Below are 18,209 nucleotides of genomic sequence, written 5' to 3'. Positions count from 1 at the left end.
AACATTTTCTTACATCTTAAAGTCTTCCACTTTCATGTTCGTTATCTACCCTAATTTGAATATGGCAAATAGACCATATTTATTTAGCACATAACAATCCAGTGTAGGACTTAACCTGTGGCCTTCAATACCAAGCAACAAGCTTTCAAGTATTTTAATAAAAGAAGTAACTGCATAACGAATAGGACTGTAGATAATTCTTACCTTCTGTGTAGGAAGCTCATCTGAGTGCATGTAATTTTATATTTTTTAATTTTATTTTACTTTTTAATAAGAAAAGCATAAAATTAATATCTCATGTCAGCAAATCCAATTACCTGCTCCCACTGAATCATCCCCTTCACCCCTAGCGCACACTCCAGCTGGAGAGTGCTTCATACCAAGCTCCTTTGGACAGGAACTGGGCCAGGTCGGGGAGATGTGGCAGAATGACGCCTGCAGGAAGCCACCCCTGGCCCATCCCAGGCGTGAGGGGCACCCCAGGGCACTGCCTGCTCTCACGCCGTGCTAACTTTCTCTAATTTCCTCTTATCAGCATTAAGACCACCATGCTGACCCCAACTGAAACACTGCACAAACATCAACTTTCAAGAGCAGCCGCAAAACATTTTGGCTGAAATAGTGGCGATGGTGAAATGTGCCAATAGTTTTTCATCCTTCCTTCAATGCCAGGCAGAGCACGGGGCAGGACTGCCCAAGTCCCTTGTTGTAGACCTACAGGTAACCCGGGCTCATGCTACAGGCTTCCCCAGATGACCAAGGCTGCGAAACAGGATCTGATCGTTCAAGCGGGTAAGGCAGGCAACCGAAGGTTATGCTACTCACATCAACTCTTCGACAGTCAACAGGAACTGCAGCGCCCGGATTATCCAAGGCACATAAACTGTCACCAGACCTCTGACGTAACAGGTTTTGCACCTTATCATAAAAAGCAACATCAGTCTAACAGCCTAAGAAAAATACCAGTAGAGAAGACATCCATCACTGTGCTGCGCTTGGTGTGAAAAGCCCATAACACATTCAGTTGACAAACAATTCTGCCAAGTGGCTCTCCTATAAGTTGCTCACGTCAACAAAATTAATGTGACATTTACAACTATTTTGAGGATAAAATGAAGTTGCTTAAATTATTCTGCGGAAGCAGCATGAGACAGAATTATTCAGTTGACAAAATCTAATTAGGTGTAAATTATTTCAGGTTATATGAATTATAAAACCTTTCACAGAGAACTCAGACTCAAGGCTCAATGTGATATGGCGAATTAACATGCCGGGCATCTGTTTTCCAGAGCTAGGTTTCAATGTGGGACAAAGTAACACAGGTAATTAATTTCTTCTTTCCACCAGCTAGCCTGTACTCAGGTGAGCAGAGGAAGGCATGTCATATAGAATATACATTATACTAAGGTTGAAAGGCTTTTTTCTCACAGAAGATAGGAAGAATTTGAGTACTGGTCAGCAGATGCAAAAAGCAGCTCTTTGTCTAAATCCCAAGACAGAGCTGAAGCTCCTGATGCCTGGTGATAGCAAGAAGGGAAATATTTTGGCAGCAAGCTCTCCTTGAAGCCTGGTGTCCAGCTTCATCCTTCATCTAGAAAGTTTCTGAGTAGTGACACTGAGAAACATTTCAGTGCATGTTTAAGTTTAATAATCACACTCACTTTAAGCATGTGCTTTTATGCTTTGCTCAGGCAGGATTAGCATGTTCAGAAACCTGCTTAATTACTGCAGCATTTATTTCTCCTGCTAGGTTTAATTTTTGCTGTTTGGATGCAAAAATGTCATCATTAACTTCTACGAAGCCAAGCAGGGCATCCTTGAAACCAAACTATCAGTGCTTTTAACATCTGAAAAGCAGGATACTGAGTCGTTTCAAGGATGGCATGGCGTTTGGGGGGAGAAGACAAGTGCTTCGTGAGCTGAGGATCAGCTTAGCCCACTCGCTGTCAGTCTGTTGCACTTGGAGAGTTTGGGCATTGTGGGAAAAAGGCAGTTTCAGTTCCCATGGGAGGTTCAGAAATACACGCTAGGTTTTAATATGATCCTTATTTTCCATTTAAATGCACCCCAATTCAATACGGATTGGTAGATCTCATAGGAGCTCAAACTCCCTTTTCACTACCTTTTCACACTTCTTGCCAACTCCTCGAACAACACCTTGCAAGCAGATGCAGATTATTTACCATCCCTTCATACCCCCTGCGTAAGGATCAAAGAAAAGTACTGGAAGCAAAACACAAAATTACTGGAAACAAAACACAACATTTAGTCAAAAAGTCTAGAGAAGAAGCACACAAAAACCCCACAGCTCTAATTTTCTCTTTCTCTTTGGAAAAGTTCAGCTCTGTTCCTAAACTCCAGCTGGGGACTTTCTCAATGGATACATGCTGCAGCTTAGTTAAAAATTATATGCAATGCCATCAGCTGCTCTCTTGTTCAATTTCTATATAGAATGCATTTCTTACACACTACTGACCACATTTCCTTGAAAAGACTGGTGAGAATTATATATTTTAAGTGCCACCTTTTTCTGCTACATCAAACAAAAGCATGTGAATTGGAAAAAAAACAGTTACAAACAAAAAAGAAAGAAACAAAAGTCATCTCACTGGAAGTTTCAATGAGCAAAGAACATTTACTCTTGTACTCATGGGTGACCAGAAACCTTCCCCAACCTCCCCTGAACCCAGCTCCGCTTTGTGCTGCTGTTGTGACCCGAAAGAGGGACGCGGCAGCAACGACGTGCCAGCCGCGTTCCTTCTGCCCCGGCCGCTCTTGGAGAAAGGCGACAGAACATGGAGAATGCATGTGTACATCAAATGTTTAGCAATTATTTGCACACACTGACTCCCTTCATGAGCTCTTCGCTTCTCAGAGAGAGTTAGTAAATAAAGCTTGATTCTTTGCCATTTCATGCTATCTGCAACTAACTGAGCACACTATGCCATTCCCAGGCACTCAGGGAGATACAAGCGCTTTATACCGAGGCGTGGCATGGACCTCACGTCAGTAAATCAAACTGGCTTTCCTGATTCCTCTGAGGACCCAGCATTGCCGATTTTCTAACTTAAGGCTTACCTACAAAGAGGCTAGAAGTACCAAGGATGGCCACAGATATGTCCAAACATTTATGCAGCGTCCAGTACCTCTACGTGTGCAGCTAAGCTGCACATTCAAGAACAGAACAGAGAATAGAATAGAATATTTCAGTTGGAAGGGACCTACAATGGTCAGCTAGTCCACCTGCCATGGGCCTTCTCCTCCTCCTTCCCGCACTATATAAATTTTTTTTTTTTTTTTTTTTTTTAAGTAATCAAGTCCTAGTCCTACACCGAGATGACAGGGAAGATAAAGTCAAGGCAAGATAAATCCACCACGCTGTTTCTATCTTTGTAACAAGAGCTGGTGGCAGTGAAAGAGATCTGAGGATAAATACACATCTGCTATGTTTCACTAACCTTCACTTTGTGGTGACTGAAAACTGTATTTTTAAGTGGCTGCAGGTATCGGGCTCAGCTTTGGGCTCTGTATCTCTCTCTCCATCCCCTTTTTAACAATACGTTGCAATATGCAGCAGCTATAGGACTGAGGGACCAGCCAGCTTCTCCAAGACAACCCGTGTTCACGCAAGGACTGGAGATGCCGATGGAAGAGGCAAACATCTCAAACCCATTTCCCTGCCTTAGCAAAAGCAGCATGGCTGATAAGGACGAGAGGTCTAAAAGTAAAGGAAATTAAACCCAAACCAAAGCACAGAGCAGGAAAGGGCATTTGTAACTACAAAATGATTCCCCCACTTTCGTCAGCGTTCACTCCCAATTCTGTAAGAGTTAAAGGCCGCCAGGTAATAGGCACTGCGGAGTTTTCCCCTGGGTTGCAGCCAAGGCCACTAACCCTGCTATTAGAGGCCTGACAAGCTTTGTCAATGCAATCTACTGAATGCCGTGAGTGACAAGCGATCAATATTCTCCACTCTCATGGGTCATCACAGGTGACAGAGGCCTAAGTAATAAAACAGCCCTGGCTGCCTCCTCTAACTTAAATGCTTCCCCAGCCACAATATTTCTTTTTTGTCTAAGCGCCTCTAGCTAAATTTCTCATAGATCGAACCATCTGATGGGGTAGAGGTTCTGAGGAATTGCAATGTGTCGGAATTGATGCTAGCCAGCGAAAGCTCAGTAGACTGGAGAAACAGGTTCAAATAAATCGAAAATGACTAGCTACAGAGTTGTAATCTGCCAGCATCAGGCCCTGTAGCAACAAGGCAATATGAGGAAGGCATGCTGACAATGCAGCGGCACCAAGCCACCTGCCAGCCAAAAATCAGCTTCCCAGTTTCTAGCGTTCTGAAGACATTCTCCGTGAAGTTCCTTTTTTTCCCCCTCTTTTTTTTTTTCTTTTTTTGTGAACTGTTAAAAGAATTACTGGGAGCAACTATATAAAACTGCATTATGGTGTTAATGGAAAAGAAAGAAGGGTTGCTCTGCTGTAAATTTGAAGGAAATACTGATGGGACTGGGGTTCATGGGGGCTGTTGAAGCAGTCAGAAACACTGACCAGGCAGTTCTTTACAGCATGGAAAAAAACCCCTCCTCCTTTCTAAACGTAAAGCATTGGAAACGAGTACATAAATTTTAAGGGAATCAGCTGCTCTGTTGCAACTGCCCACCCTTAGCCCTGCCATGATGCAAGGTACCTTTGGGTGGAAGCAGGGTAAGCTAGCCTGTATCTATTGTAAAACCATGCACACTGCCAACAACCACAGAGAATCTCCTATTTTTCTAAATCCACGTACTAGCTTACCATTAAATAATTTGTTCATACAGCTGTATGCTAAGTAAGAGCTTAGACAGGCTTAAAAAAAAGCAGCGATTTACAGTTCAGTACCCAAATTTAAGGCAGACAAGGAAAAAAAAAAAAAAACCAAATATGTTTCAGCCCTTATGAAAATCCTGCCCCAGTTCTTGCTGTCAATAACCATTATGGACACAAGCCATTGATGTCCATCTGGGATCTGAATGTTGTCCAGTTTTTTCAGATGTTTAGAACCAGTTTTTATTGGGAATAATCCCTTTAACCAAACAGCTTTGCAAACACTGAGTTCCGCTACATTCCTGTGAGACAGGCAAGCAATACACACCAATTTATGGGTGAATAAACTAAGACGCAAAGGAGAGCCAGAGGCAGAACTGGACACAAAACCCAACGGGTACGTAATTTCACACTTTAAACTTTGAACATCAAATATGTCCTGGAAGAGAGTCTCTTCGAGGGGATGACTGTCAGCTGTACAATTCTGTTTAAACAGGTGGTAGGACGATGATGTGCTGTTTGGAAATAATTGGTGCACTGTTTACACGCTACTGTCAGTGATCTAAGCCAGGACAAAAATAGACTATAATGCTCAAGATCTGTATTTTTGCACATCTTCATCTTCTTTCATTACAAAAAGCAAACCAACCAGCTAATTCTACTTAAAGCATGTATTTATTCTGCCAGTTCTTTATAATAGTTACAAAACTTTTCTAAATTCAAAAAAAAGAACCCAACACACTTGTGCGGGTGTGGTTCCCCAGGTAAGTCACCAAGAGCTGAAATAATATATCAGCAGATTTTTTTTATACATGCACGGGGCATTTGATCTAGAATGGCTTGAAACAGAAAAAATAAGCCAGTATATATGATTATCTCAGAATCCTTTAAAGGCTACCAAATAAATCATCTGTCCAAGAGAAGCTGGGATCTTTTCACGGCAAAGGCTAATACATGGAGACGGGAACTCTGCAGTAACATCTTTGGGAATATGCAAAAACAGATGAGGGAGCACATTTCACGAAGGAAAACTACCCTAACTCTTGGGATGAAATCAGATGTCTAATAAAGAAAAGGTCAATATTCTAATGTAGGATTTGGTTCTCCAACACACTTGACTACTGGCCAATTAAACCAGCTGGACAAGCAATGGAGAACAGCATGTGGGAAGGATATATTTCAGACCAAAGTAATCTTTTTAGTCACTAAATACAGCTGATTTTCTAAATGATTAGATGAAGGCTTGGCCATTCTTCCTGTATCAATGCTGAGGAAAGGCTGTAGGACAGGAGTTGTATTAAGATGTGAACTAGCAGACAAACACATAACCAGCCTGGAGCTGGTCCACGGCATTCACGAGGCAGTGCGATTGAGCGGTTGCAGTGAAAGGAAAGTCAGATTAAGAACAAAACAACAAACCCAACACCTTTTGGCAAGCGCCAATGCCTGACCAAGATCTACCTGGGGAGCAGGTGAGCTGTAAGAGAATGTTACCAGCAGGTTATAGAAGGGAGAGCCGCGTTTTACTGCACACCTGCCCTCCTGCTCCCGTTGCTGTTACAATGCCCATTTCACACTGCACTTTATGAGTTTGCCTAACTCCATGCTGCACATTCTCTCCATTGTTCGGGAATACGTTCCTCATCATAGTTGAGTTTAGATGCAGACACCATACATAAAAATAGGGTGAGAAAGAAATAAAAAAATGTGAAGCTTTATCTCTTCTCTCCAGAAGTTTATTGCTATTCTCTCCCAGTCAGCCATCCAGCCTTTTTTTCCTCTCTGGCCTCAGAGGCTTTTGACTTTCTCAAGATATGACTCCAGATTAATTTAAAAATAGAGAATGAAAGCAGTATGGCTACAATGATCTGATAGCATCACATACAGCTCTTAACAACCTAATTTATTACTGATGATGTAGTCAATGTGCTCTGAACATGCACTATATACTCCTCTTTAATGAAAAAGTAACTGGGGAAGCTCATCCAACTTGCTTCAGAAAGTTGTGCCTCAAGAGACTTACATGTCAGCTACCCTTAGACTTATCCAAGGCCAAAGGAGATATTTTAAAACATATCTTCTTGTTATTCTTTTAAAAGATAGTTCCCTCGATGCTGAGCCTTGAAAGTTTAGCAGATCTTATTACCGAGAATGAACTAAACTAAAGCAATTGGTATAATGGTTGTTACACTATGGGTACAACTTGCTTGCCATGTTCTGTTCTCATCCACTTTCATCTCAAAGCATGAGAAGTTTACATGAGCATGAAAAGTTACTCTTCTTTTTCTTCTCATCAGCAAGAGGAGAAAAAATCTGGCAAAACTAGATTGGGGAAAGCACAGGGAGAGAAACTATGGAAATAAAAGTCGTCAGGACCAATTCATACGGCACTCTGGGAAGATAAGAGAAACAGCAGAGACAGAAAGGCAACACGTAACCTACCCAAATTCCCAGCAAGGATGATCTATAATTGGCATAACACTGACTAACACTGGAAAGGAACTTTTTAAAAGCCATCACGCTTCTCCCCTCGTGACCCCACCAACTTGTTGATGCCAGTCCTACAGAAATCAGCTCAGAGCTCAGGAACTCATGAGCTATTGCCCCTCAAAGCCACCAGAAACAACTGCTTGGAAAGCAGGAGGCTTCCTGGGGCATGAGCTGGAGGACACATAAAAAAATAATAAATTTCTTTTAAAAAGGCAAGAGAAATACAAACTAAATATCCCAGTAATGATGGTAGATTATGCCTCAGTGTGTAATGAGAAGGCATGTCATTCTTTTGGAACAAGACCGACTGCAAGGAAAAGCAAATGAAAAATAGGTGAAAATAACAGATATGTGAGACTGGAAAAGTGCTTAGTGGGAAGTGCTGTTTTCATGTATCAGGTGTATAAATCATCCCTCTCCTGTCCTAGACACACGCCAGCAATACCTGTAGCAAAACCACAACTCAAAACTTCCTGTGAAGGGAAGAGCAATACAGATTATCTGGATATGATACTCACTTCTGCATGCTAATTATGGTGCTAAAAGGCCAGCAGAAATATTTAAGATGAAGGAAGTCGACACCTCTTCATTGCTGTCTGGTAAGCTGCTCTCTCATACTTACGATGCTTTATCAAGTGCATACCATTATGTCCAGGAAGGTTAACCGTAGTGTAAGGTTTGTCAGCATTTCCATTCCTGTCCCCTTCTAAATGATTTAAATACTCAAATCTTAAAATGCAACTCAAAGAGAGTTTTAACCTGCAGGATCCTAGCCTAGGAGCAACTTTGTCCTTCTGCGGACATTTAGCAAACCCTTATTATTAATTTAGCCTAGCAGTTAATTTCTTTCTTTTAAGATATCATTTATAAGGGGAAAAAAGACAAAGATCAAGTTATTTTGAGTGTAGGAGCTCGGACACAATAACCGTACAGCCAGACTCTACCTCTGTGTCGAGGCTAATTTTCCTTTGTTGAAACACTTTGATGTGACTGTTATTGTGGGAGGGCTGGAGGGCAGCTTACAGGAGGCATCACTCCTGCTGTAATTCTCTCTGCATACACAAGAAGGACCATTAAATGTGCTGTGTTAGTCTTCACTTTAAATGTCTTTCAAGTCCGTGTTTACCGAAGATAGCATTATTTGAACACATATATTTGTGATCCAATTCACCTGAAGCACTGCTCAATCCTATAGGAATAAGACAAGGACGTCCCATATGGTGGCAAGGTAGAAAATCTCCTCCAATGCAAACCACCTATGACCTCTGTGATAATAAATTCTTCTGCAAATGACTGGGCAAAGTCCTGGAGACAGTGTGCAGTGAAGATAAACAGCCCTCTTTGTCCTCCGGGCCAGAAGTGGCCATTGTATAGAGCTTGCCCAAAGGATTAGCGCTGCCATTATTATTTGTGTTATATGAGCTATTTCAGGAGCTAATTGACCCCAGCACAAAAGCCGGGTGAGAAAGGCTTTTGTATCTAATAGAATGAGCAATACAGAAAAGGGTAAGGTTCTTTGAGCAATTGGGCCACAGTATACAGACACTGACTCAGTTTTAGCTGACAGCATCAAGCAGGGCAATCTAATCTCCCCAGTTAGCACTAAATCAGCCTAGTATAAATGAGCCCATGACAGAACATGGAGAAATGGGACTTGCTAAAAGGATAACTGAGGATAACTGCCTTGTGAAGCATAAATATTGAAGATGTTCAGAATCTTTCATTCCTCGAGCTAAGCATGCCTAGCAAGAGCTGTACAGGCAGAGCCATTTGATACTTGAATCTCTGTTCGCTTTTTGAGGGTACAGTGGTAAATGTCAGCATGTACATAAGGTATTCTAAAATTATACATATATATTCCCTCTCTCCCTCCCTCATGGGCTTAATGGTGGGGGAAGGTATTGACACTGAGAAACTCTGACAGGATGCTCTTAACCATTAAAAGGTTTGATACACCAACAACAACAAAATGTGAAGGCATTTTCTCTAGGATGATGGACATTTGTGAAGGAGGACGTACTAAGGATGTAGTGTAAGATCATCCAAAAGTAAACGATTCCCGTCCAAAATCACTTGTGAAGAATGATATGTTTAAGAGGAAAAAGTGAAGTTGAACTTAGAACTGAACATATTTTTTTTGGCATTTAGCCAGCACTCAGCAAAGCCAGTTCTATCTCAAAGTCAGAGCAAAACACACATAAACGATACAGCTAAAAAATTAACTCCTGCTGACCTTTCTGAAGCCACTGAAAAAGCTGCTGCAACGTAATTCATTACAAAGTCTGCACTAAATATGGTGCACAAAAGAATACAGCCTTGTAAATATGCGAACAGACGAGAAACAATCATGCTAATCATTTATTTATTGAACCTACATGTAGTACTCACTGCAGTATCTGAGCCTATCACAAGCATAAAGGAGTTAAATAGCACAAAAATCCCGGTAAGGAAAAGCAGCAGAATTTATAGGTGCTTCGCAAATGGGGTAATGAGGCAGAGAAAAGAGAAGGTCTCTGTGGACAGACCGAGCCTAAAACAGAGATGAAGTCAAGCCTGTATCTCCTGAGCTGATACACTCTCAGTGTAGGATTATTATTCCCTTCATGTGCTTCATCAGAGTTTTAGTGTCCATGTCAAGGAGGAGCTCCCTGCCCAAACATGTCCTAGCCTTTCCACGAAGGAAAAGGGTAGGACGACCTTTCTGCAAGTCTTAACAGTATCACCCCGTGAATCAGCGTAAGGCTACACGTGAACATGCAAGTAAAGGACGTGGCAGCCCCAGCAGCTCTCACAACATGGCACACTTCACTGCGATCTGCAGTAAGTTTCCCACTTTATTCTGAAAGACCTTTAGCCCAAGACACCTTACCACGGGGTGTTTCAGCCGTTTTCGCTGGGGAGACACATTCACCTCAAAGGTATGCATCTATAATTCAGAGCCAGCAAACGCGTGTTCTGATCATACCCAACGCTAACACGCACGTAGAAGTGGCACACGCACTAGAGGTCCTACGCTTTTGAGCATGACCTCATGAATCCGCAAAACTGGGGTGTGCTTTGCACACAAACTCACCACCTGTCCTACGCCATATAGCTCGGCTTGAAGCCCGCAGCAACCATCACACCAACAGCCCCGCAAATGCTGGGTTTTTAGTGAACCGAGTTTGTACTCATAATTATTTTTAATCACCTTGTACCAAAAGGTTGTTCTGAGTGAAAGCGATCTAAGAGACAGTAACGTGGTTGGTGTGCATGCCTACCTTAGCACACACCGGCTACGCTGACGTGACCAGCTGTGTTAAGTCCTCTGTTCCCTAGGACAAAGGGTATTGGCAGATGGAAGGGGTTAAAGGCGGTTATTGTTCCTGGGTCTCTTCAAGCAATGCAAACCTACTTAGCGGAGGTAATTTTTTAAGCACACTTATTTCCATGAAGCAAATCCAGTGTGTAATTCCAGGATTAGTCCGGAAACTAAGAAGCTTTCTGCTTTCAGCAAAGTTAGTTTCCATTTCAAAGTTTAGTTAAACCAACTGAAGTTAATCAAAACACGTAATTTTGCAGTTTCACATATGGGTACACTTATTATAAGCAGACAGATCAACAAAATAAAATACATACAATTGTAATGCTGAGAGAGGATTCTTTATGATTTCCTTTTACTCAAACGGATGAGAAAAAGGAAGAGGAAAGGAGGAGTTAGCACTAAACGGCGCACTCCTCTCTAACCTCACCCCTGCCACTGCAATCCTTGCAGGAGAGACTTTACAGGCTCACGATGCCCAGGCCACGTGGTTTCTAAAGATCCACACAGATCTATAAAGACCTGTATCTAATGCCTCTATAGGCATTAGATGGTAATGCCAAAATCAGACAAGACTCCTACAGAGCACCGACTTGTGTATGTACCTCAAACTTTCAGAAAGGATAAGGGAAAGAACCAAAATTGCATTTATCTGAAACTGGATATGAACCAAGAAATACCACAGTTGTTTAAAATAAAAATGTCTCGGATTCACTGTTAAGGTTAGCACATTCACAAAAATCAAGGCTCTGCTTCTTTTCTGTCCTCTTCTATAAATCAAACCCTCAACTTTTAAAAGAATAACACAGACATGAACACGTCTTCTGTTACATTAAACCTTTCACAATTCTAGCAGAAAGCACTGGGATATCATGTCTAGATTTAAAAAAAAAAAAAAAAAAAAAGTGTTGATGTGTTTTTCTACACACCCAAAACAACTGAATCACTAGTTACAACCCTATTTTAAACAAAGAAATAAATAACACTCAAGACCTTTTTTTCCTCCCAATAGTAATACTATTACAAATCTTAAGCAGCTAACAGAAGTTCATAATGGCAGAAATACTCAGCAATCGTAACTCTCCAAACACCCCCATTGAAGTTTCATCTATAAAATAAACTGCAACCCCTTCCCTGCACAATATCTGGTTCATCAGTTGGAGCGATGGACAGCAGGAATGCGTAAACCCCGGGATTTCTCAATGCCTGTCTCCGCAGCGTGAGGCAGGTCGCAGAGCGAACCCCCTCGACGGGCATCTGCTGGAGGACGCAGAGCAGCAGCATCCTCCTGGCCTCTCCTTCAGAGGCACTCCAGGGTGCCAGGGCCAGGAGCACATCTGCAGGAGGTCCAAGAAAGGCAGGACTGCTGGTACTTGGGGCTACAGGCTCCGTGCTCCAGAAACCGCGTTTTATAAAATGTTACTACAGCATAGATAATGGATAGTATGGCAAAATAATATCACAGATGGGATTTTCACTAGGGTGGAAGTTTCTTGTAGTTATGCTTCTAAATTGCTCACGTACTTTTAAACATCCCATCCTAAACAGTGATAAAATAATCAGTGAAGAGAGTGAAGCAATTAAAAAAAAAAAAAAAAAACCACGGAAGAAAATAAGCATCTACTCTTGAGTCATTCATTGATGCTCTATACATGATTTCCATGGTGGAATTCACAGTCTAGAGAACAAAACAGCTTTGAACCCAAAACTTGCTCAGAAAATTTACTGACCCAAAACTCCCCAAAGGAGCAGAGCTGTCAGTGAAAGGAGCCAACTGCTACTGCTCCCCTTGCACTAAGCGAGGAGCTGAGCCGTGCTCCACCACCGATATTAATGTTCCTTTGCTTGAAAGGTCTCCCTGGAAGCTGCCAAGGGCATTGCTCATTTTAGGTCACAAACATTGTAAGAATTTTGGGAAAGGCCTTTTTAGCCATTGTTATGGTCTGCAGGCTGCCCCACTGTAAAGCACTCTACACTGAATTTTTCTCTGCATTAGGGTGACCGGTTTCTGAGAAGCTCAAGACTTTAATGGTAGGTTATACACAAGGTTACTTAAGGATTTTCCAACCTCCTTCCAGCTGTCTTAAGTCTACTAGATAAGCTAGATAAAGCTCCCTTGTCCCAAAGCAAGGCTAGTTCATACTAACTTTTAATCATGGTCTGTACAATGCACAGCTTCGCTGCGTTACTGACTGCTCACTGCATGCCTCTAAAATCAAAGGTATAAATGCACACTACACGGAATGGCTTACATTAGTGCCATTAATTCCTACTTTCAGCATAATCCTTCATCTGGGAGTTATTCCAAAACATAGGAGTTAATGACACTAATATAAACCATCCCAATGTAGCATGTGTTTCTTTAGCTTTTATTCCCATGACTAAATGTCTTTTTAATGCACTTTTATTTACCATGATGGAAATAGTTTTTCCTGCTTTACTCTATCAGAAGTCTGGGTCTGTCACAGTAACCCTTTTCTGGGCAAAGCTCTATAGACGTATTTCCCATTACGACTCCAAAATTAAAACCTTATGCTGACATTCCAGCAGTGAACTACAGCCCTTTCAAGTGCTGAAAGACCTAATGGAAACCCTGCAAAGGAGGGATGTTAATTGCCTGAGTAGGTTAAGGAATCTCCCGGTGACACGGCGTACAGCGCTCGCCCAGGCTGGGAAATGAAAGCCTGGGACTTAACTGCTTTGGGAGTCGAGCAGCAAAACAGAGCTGCAGAGAGGCTTTGTCCTTCTGGTGCAGAACAGCTTTCAGTTATATTCCCTGACGACACTTTTAACCAACTGACGAGGGGTACGGAATGAAGTGCCTTCAGATTTTCTCAGAGGTGTGAAATATGGGCAGAGGGGGGAAGTGGATTAGAGGGATAGAGAAAAATACTGCTATTCCCCAAAGAAGGCACAGAGAAATTCTTGTTGAAAAAACACTCTTTCATTGGAGGAAGTGGTCGAGGAGGAAAAAAGCCCATAAAAGGAGTAATGAAAAGAAAGCAAAATAGATGTTGTTTTGTCTCCATTCTGCTTTCCCCACCACCCCAATACCCTGAAGCAGAGCCAATCCTGTATTGGGCCTTTTAAGCATGTTGTAGCTTTAATCTGCTCTCCTCTCCCTCCCAGTCTATAATTCCCTTACAGCCTGGCATTTACAAGAATTAAATACCTGCATCCACAGTAAAGGAGATTAACTGCCTGTAGGCAACCCTTGACTCTGTGCTTTAGCCAAAACCTGCGCTTCCCTCCTGACCTACCCAGAGGAGAAAGCAATTTGAGCTCCTCTGCCTTAGAAAGAGACGCTTCCAACACGTGCGGTTCATGCCCTCGTAGTTCGTTGATGCCAACGAGCAGTGGGTCTTCAGCACACGTGTACCTGCACACCTTAGTTGGCTGAATCAACAGTTTAATTCATCATGTTCTGACTTTTCTCTTCCATCTAGAAGATAAAGCAAGATCTGAAGAGAGGCAGCTTTGGACACACATACCAGGACTTGAATTTTCAGCTGTTTGATATGCCTGCTAACTTTTTTTAACCCTGTAGTTTTCTAACAATCTTACATCCTCCTTCACTGCTATTGAAGAGCAGGTATGAGAGGAAGGATTGGAATGAAGGATGAAAAGTAAAACAAAAGCAATTTGCCTCTGAACACTACAGTAAGAAAACAAGTTTAAACATTCTGAAATTTTCACTTTTCCCTCCCAATTTACCTAATGGTGCCCAATAAGTAATCAGAAATCTCTTTGTAAAGCCTTTTAAGGGAAATATATAGAGCCATCACTAAACTATGCTTGGTGTTTTTCTAAAATGCATCCATGAAGGAAATACCTTTATGCAGTGACATTGCACCTCATTAACCTAGCAATTCAGTGGACAGTATTCCTACCAAGTTATATACTATATAAATACATGGCATATGAGCAGCATAAACATGGGTCAGTTGCCAAACTAAAATTCTGTTTCGTAAATCTGAGACTATATCTGAGATTTTCAAAGAGACATAAATAATACAGGGGACCAGCTGCCCCCAGAAGTCAACAGACGTGGGCCTAATAGATGGATTTCAATAAATTTAGGCTAAATCCTTACCGCAGAAGATGTCTATTGATACCTTCTGCTAAGACTTCAAAAAGCACAAAAGTGTTTTGAGGCTCTCCTTTTTTATTATTGGAGAGCTCTATTTCAAAAATTTCTCTATTAAGTAAATTCCTGCGTCTGATTAGTTTCTTACAGTAAAGATCATTTACCCTTTGGGTTTAGATTTGGAGCATAAGAGGTTGAGCCTGAGATTTTTGTGGGGAACAGGGAGATTAAGAAGAAGTAAGTTTTTAATTTAAATAGAAAATGTTTTGAATATTAACTGGTTGATCTGAAGGTTCAACGATGAGTGCCGTAGGCAAAGAGCTTGTTCTTTGGCACGGACGTCCCTTAGGGGAGGGGGAGCTCAGAGGGAGGGCAAGAATGCAAACCTCTAAACATCACCGATCTGTCATCACAGCCACCAGAAAATCAGTTATCATCAGTACGATTTTAATTTTGGCAGCGAGATAATAAAGCCACAGTAAGGGTGAACGTAGTGAATTCTGACAGAAAATGAGCGCGAGAAAGAATAAGATGTGAAAGTAAATCTAGTTCTTTTAGTAAACTGTTCTTAGCTACAGAAGTTAATGGTAAAAACATGCATTTCTACTTAAGTGGTTTTCTCTTACCCATTATAAGTTACAATGGAACTTACTCAAAAGAAACAGACTTTGTTAAGAACATCACATTATGAACATTCACATGCATTTAGCTTCAGGAAAGCCCCCCCTAATTTATATTGGGCTTTGGAGCTTCAAGGTCTGTTCTTTATTCAAGGTAAGACTGGCAGAGGTGAAAGGCAGCAATTCTTCAGCTACAGTGCCTGGCCTTCGTTGGCAACTCTTTGTATGAGGCAGAAGCACAAGCGAAGAGAGACATCATAAAAACCAGCTTTGAATTATTCTAGCGCAAGATATTCTCTCTCCTTGCAACCCTTGCCACATTATACCCTTGGACCACCACGGCTCAAACAATGTAACCGCTTGAGTTAGGCACCCAGCCACTCTGCTGATGTGCCTTTACCTACCATGGGCAAGACAAAACCAACTGATTACCAGAGCTGCCACCACGGAAGACAGAAGACAGCCTGCAAGTAGCCAGGCTATATTTTTTATTAGTAGGTTGGGGTTTTTTTGAGACCATGGAAGTAGGATGAAGGATTTAAAACCACCATGAAGTCACGGTTTATTTAACCTTGGGCAGTATAGCAATGCTTGGGCTGCTGGGGTTCCAGGCAGGCAGAGACAACTCCCTTTCTTTGTGCACAAAATGAATTTCTGCCTCCTTATGACCACCTCAGTTCTTCCAGGTCTCTTTGTTGTTGCAGTCTGAGAATTTGCAGTGCTTCCTTTCCAAGAACTATTTGGGAGAAATATAAGTGGTGACATCCTTAGGAAGGAAGGTGCAACCTGGAAGCGAAGGTCTCGGTAACTTCCAGTAGGGACGTGTGCTCACAAGCCCCTGTGGGAGACTGGAAACCTCTACCTTAAAAATCCACAAAGAACCTTGTGAGGTTGTAGGGTGAATTCCTTTTCTTGGACTGTTGGGACCACAGTTCTGAACTTTTCAGAAAGAAAAACTTTCGGAAGAATAAGTGAAAAGGCTCAATTAAAAATCCTGCAAGCACTCTTTTTTTTTCAGGGGCCCACACATTGGAATCAAGTCTGTATATGCCTCCTAACAACCAGGAATTGTTTGCAAGAGAAAAGAAACAGACTGCTAGCTTGCTAGAATACCATGTGCTATGGATAAGAAATATTCTTTAGATTTTACCCACAACTGAGTATTTTCTCTGGAGGGTGCACCTTCAGCAATGACTTCCAGCTTTTACGTTGCTGTTTATGTGACTACCTAACTGTTACACCAGTTAAGCATGGATCCCTAAAGCAACCAGAAAATGGAGATTTACGAGTCTGCTACTACTTCAAATAATACATCCAGTCCTTGATCAAGCAGTACAGACTCACGCTTGAAGAGCTAGAAATCTTGGATCTATTATCTTCCCAGGTACAACTGCACCCAGGGAACTGTTACCTACATAGCTGTGTGTCTTTAAAGCCCTCTCATTACCTGTCCCCTCTCTTCATACCTTCTTCGAAGTCACACTTGACTTGGAAGTGGAGTACAGTAGACTTGTATGACACAGTATGTAAATGGATCCCTTTTTTGGTTTTGTTTTGTTTCTGTTGTTTCTTTGTGGTAGCACTCTCAATATGTCGTCTCCTTTCCAGACATTCAAGGAAGCACAGCCTCTGCTTCTAAGGACCTTATAATCAAAAGACAGACAGGTGGCTAGGTAAAAAAGAAAAAAAAAGTTAGGAAAGAGAAACAATGGTGGTAGAAAGGAAACTGGTCGTTGTCTTCTCCCTATTGTCACTAACACCACTTTATAGATGAGATAAAAAGCAGCCAATGAAAAGCCCTACCATTCATTTTCCTTGGTACTGAGATCACAAGAAACTTGGTTGGTTGGGTTTTTTTTTTTTTTTTTCCTAAAAAGGCAGACCAGAAACCTTTAAAAAAAAAAAAAAAAAAACCCACCCACAAAAAAAAAAAAAAACCCACAACAAGAAGGGGGAAATGGGATTGCTTTAGGCTTCTCAAGGATTTCCTGCAGAAAGTGGGTTCAAAAATGACGGAGACAACAACATGTGCTTTTTAAAATACAATATCTTCATGGATGTTGATATTTTATGCACCACACACATATTCTAAAAATAGATGACTAAAAAAACTGAACTTAAAAAAATAAAGAAAAAAGAAAAAAAAATTCCTCCAGTCTTCTCTCTAGCAAGCAGTAAGTGCACAGTCTATCTTTCTTAAGTGCAATATACTCCACTATCAATTTGTGCACTGGACCATTTTTCCTGAAAGCAATATCCCCAAACATAATACAGTGTTTATTTAGCTCTACAATTGCATTACGAGTGTTTCAGAGTTTAAAACAAAATGAAGACAAATCAAGAGACCTTGGTAAAAGAGGCAAAAGGCGTATTACATCAGATCCAGGCAGGCTACGTGAGACGGCAGGAAGCGCAAGGAACCAGGTTTTATATCCAAAGAAGCAAGACATGCGAAAGGAGAGAAGAAAAGGCCGACCCAAGACGTGCAGGCACAGACTGAGGCATCTATTACCACGAAAACACATGGACTTCTTGTTCTCCATATGGCAACTCTGCTTTTCTAAGAACTCTACCTGTTTGCAGATGAGAGATCCTGCTGTTTACATCTGACGCAGGAGAGAAGTGGAGCTGCATCCTTTGTCTCGGGAGCCCAGCACATGGTTTGATGCAGAGTGGGGGAACGACTACGTAACTCACACAGGTGTTTGCTTGATCAAAGCTTCACTCACCAAAGAGATATCTCCATTTTACACACGGGAAAAAGTGATATTCATAGAGCAAATTAGAATCAGGTTTAGAGTTTAGAGCTAATCCTCCAGCTCTTGTTGTTTTACGGATAAATTCTGCAGCCATCCAGTGCCTTAGTTTGATTGTCTCTGGAGCTACAAGTCTCATAGCT

The 18,209-nt window shown here is 41.6% G+C and overlaps 1 protein-coding gene across 7 annotated transcripts in view; it reads right to left on the bottom strand.

Moving 5' to 3' along the window:
- AUTS2 (activator of transcription and developmental regulator AUTS2) overlaps positions 1 to 18,209 on the bottom strand; it is a 793,700-nt gene that overhangs the window by 460,747 nt on the left and 314,744 nt on the right. The gene's annotated exons all lie outside the window — the stretch shown is intronic.

The sequence above is a fragment of the Mycteria americana genome, chromosome 15, assembly GCF_035582795.1.
Source record: "Mycteria americana isolate JAX WOST 10 ecotype Jacksonville Zoo and Gardens chromosome 15, USCA_MyAme_1.0, whole genome shotgun sequence".
NCBI lineage: Eukaryota > Metazoa > Chordata > Aves > Ciconiiformes > Ciconiidae > Mycteria > Mycteria americana.
Note: the sequence above shows the minus strand (reverse complement) of the source record. Positions and strands in the feature narration are given on the sequence as shown.